Here is a 3,427-nt window from a genome sequence, read left to right as displayed (position 1 = left end):
TATTTTATTGACAGATCGTAAATCCTGGACCACTCTATATGTTCCATCAGGTTTCTGGACTGGTAATATGGGGGTTTTAAAATCAGATTCACATTCTCTTAACAAGTCCTATAGCAAAAACTTATCTATTACTGGCTGGATTCCTTCCCTTTCTTCTTTCTTCAAAGGACATTGTTTTATTCTAACCAGCCATTGTCCCTCTTTAAGTTTTACCTCTACTGGTGGTGCATTTTTAGCTCTTCCTGGCTTCTCAGTGGCCCACACTCCAGGGTATACTTGGGCTATGATGTCTTCACTGATTTCTCCTTCTATGGGAACATCAACTAAAAGTAAACTCATTATTTGAATGTGTTGTTGAGCGTCCACCTTCAGAGTAATTTCCCATTTTTCAAATTTGATTATTGCATTTAATTGTTCAAGTAAATATCGGTGATGAAGAGAGATACGGGGACTCAGTGAGATGGTCAAACAATCTGAATTTATTGTGGGATACAAATGCTTATATAGTATTTTAGGAAGACTAGTAATGTTTTACTACAATGATTGGGTTAAAAATCACATAAACAAACTTATGCATTTTAAACATCTCTTGCTTGCAGAAGTCTGATGTAATTTTCTTTTTCCAGTAAACCCATCTGATTTAATCTTCTTGCATTCTTGTTTTAATCCTCAAATATTGTCATCACAATTGGGGTTGTGTCAACTGACAGATCTTTTCCTTCTATGTCTTTGTTCTCTTATCGTTGTCATGCTGGGTGTCAGTAAAGAAAGTCTCCCAATGCTGCATGGACCACCTTTGACACTGGACGGGAGGGCAGACCAAATTCTGTCCCCACAAATGAAAAAGATTCCTTGCGGTAACTGCAATGGAACCTTGTTGGACGATGTGATCATCCTTGCTGTAAAATTGCACCAAGATGTCACATTTCTATGTATAATGTGATTTGGGGTTACATCTGTTATTTTGTCCTTATTTTGTTTTGACCCAGGAAGACTAAATACTATACAGAAATCCATCTTCACTGAGCCAAGAATTTCCGATTCTTGAGGTTTATAAAGAGCTTCAGGGAGAAATTTGGTCCAAACTCCCCTTCTTGTTTAAACCATGAACACTGCATTGACAACTTTGTCAACCATCTGTCAGACACACATTTGACCACACCCCATATTTCACTTAAGATATCATCTAACAAAAATTCTACAACATCATTGATTCCCACACCCATGAAGAAACCCAAAGTCCACAGTCTTCTGTGGGCGAAGCACAAGGGTTGGAATCTCTGTGCAGTCCACATCTGTGTGTCTTCTTCTCTGCTTGTGGAGTGGTCAGCTTTTTCTTTCACTTGATAGAGTTTCACATTCGTCACTGAAATCCACCTGGACTTTGTACCTGTTAAAACACAAACAAATCCACGTCCCTGCAGGGACTGGAGGATTTTCTCAAAATCCCGGAGGTGAAGAATGGGTCCTGATGTGAAAATAAAACATTAATCAGTTCTGTTTTGCAAAATTGCATAGAGAAATATAAGATATCAACATAAGTTGCTATTACTAACATTCTTTGGTTATGAACAGGAGAATACACCAAGAGCAAAACAATGCATGTAGTAAAGAAGAAACTAACAGTAATTAGGAATCAATCAGATAATACACATAATCAATAACACATGCAAAATCATACAATTACCAAGCACTACAACTTTGAACTGTCATCCCAGAGTCTGCGACAGCTGATAAACCTTAAAACAACAGTAAATTGGAGAAATCATGTCCGGATTCATGTTTCTCCAAACTCCCTTTAAAAATAGGCTCAGCTGTCATATATGGTCAAATTGCCAAGCCAAAAGGGCTTGAATGCTTTTTGATGCAGAAAATATTTGGGTTGATTCTCAATCACTCCATCCAAGTAGAGCTAGAGCTTGGCCAGAGCCCGAACTCTAATTGGTGGGTATCAACACATTTTAAAACAAGACTCTTAAAAATAACAGTTACAAATATGAAACCTTGGGGTTAAAAACCAATCAAACCATCAAGTAATTGAATCCCTCCAAAGTTTTTTTCAGGATAGAGATTCTTCAAATACAGCAAACCTCTTCTTCAGAGATCTGAATTTGGTCACAGTCGGGATTGTGAGCCTGGATCTGGACACTGAGAGCAGAGGAAGTACAGCTGAATGAAAGACTGATTACCTAGTACAAAATTGAAACTCAAAAACCAGTTAATGTCACTACTGAACTCTTTGCTGGAGTACTTCTGTAATAATAATTGAAGAAAACCATGAGATTGGCAGTCTGGATAAAAAAACCAAACCAAACATATGAGTAATTATGAAACAAAAAGGCAGGATCCTGAAGAGACACGTGTCTTGTAGGTGATCACACAAAGAGATAGTAAAACACATAAAAGTCGGCTGCAAATAGTACAATACCTTAATAACAATTCTTATCATAAAAATCTGAGAATTCACATTATATAATCAACTTATCAACAGGAAGTGTTTGAAGGGGTTAAGACAACTTTTTTAAAGCATTCATATAACATTAACAACAATCACTATTTATCAGTATTGCTTATAAAACCCAAAAATAACAAAGGTTACAAACTCAATACTAACAATCCCTAGAACTCTGAACCATTGGGGAATCAGCTGATGACCCCACAGATAGGATCTGATTGACATTTCCCAAATGCTCTGTCTTCAGAGATATTTTGGGTAATTGAATCATTACTAATACTTTTATCTTTACATGGTGGTTTCCCTCCCTGGGAAGCATTTTTTACAGTAGAAGACTTCCATCTATATCATATTTGGAATAACACCGATTTGCATAGTGTTCCCTTTTTTCTGCATCTTCGGCAAAGGCCTGGTGCTTTCGCACTTTTCACTGGTTCTGGACAGTTCTTTTTCACGTGTCCATATCTTCTGCATCTGAAGCATGGTCCTCCAGCAAATGCTGTTGCCATCACTTCTGTGGAATCAGCCTGTTGAAGACCTGGGCAAAGTGCCTTGAGTGTTTTTGAGAATTTTTCGTGCTGCTCTTGAAGAATTTTTCCAATCTGTTCCGTCCAAACGCCTGCTTGAATGGCTGCGATGTGCAGAGGTGTGCCTACCTTGTTGCATGCCTCTGTCATTTCAGTCAGGGTTGGTTGACCAGGCATGGTACTAATTATACGTTTGCACTCTGCATTGGCGTTTGCAAAAGCGAGACTTTGAAGCAAGTGTGGCTTTGCTGCTTCATCACTCACTTGTCGGTCCACCCCTTGCGTGAGACAATCAAAAGTGAAAGGCTCAGAGAGACCTTGCTTTACTTCTGTATAAATACTTTCTGGAGTTCCAATTGGTTGAATTTGCAAAATTGTAATTTGTGCTGCCTCTTTGATGTCTGCAGTCATGTCTCGAGGCTACTCTGCTGACTGATCTTCAGGT

This window comes from Agelaius tricolor, unplaced genomic scaffold (assembly GCF_023055355.1).
Source record: "Agelaius tricolor isolate 1412-34295 unplaced genomic scaffold, bAgeTri1.0.p SCAF_21, whole genome shotgun sequence".
NCBI lineage: Eukaryota > Metazoa > Chordata > Aves > Passeriformes > Icteridae > Agelaius > Agelaius tricolor.
Note: the sequence above shows the minus strand (reverse complement) of the source record.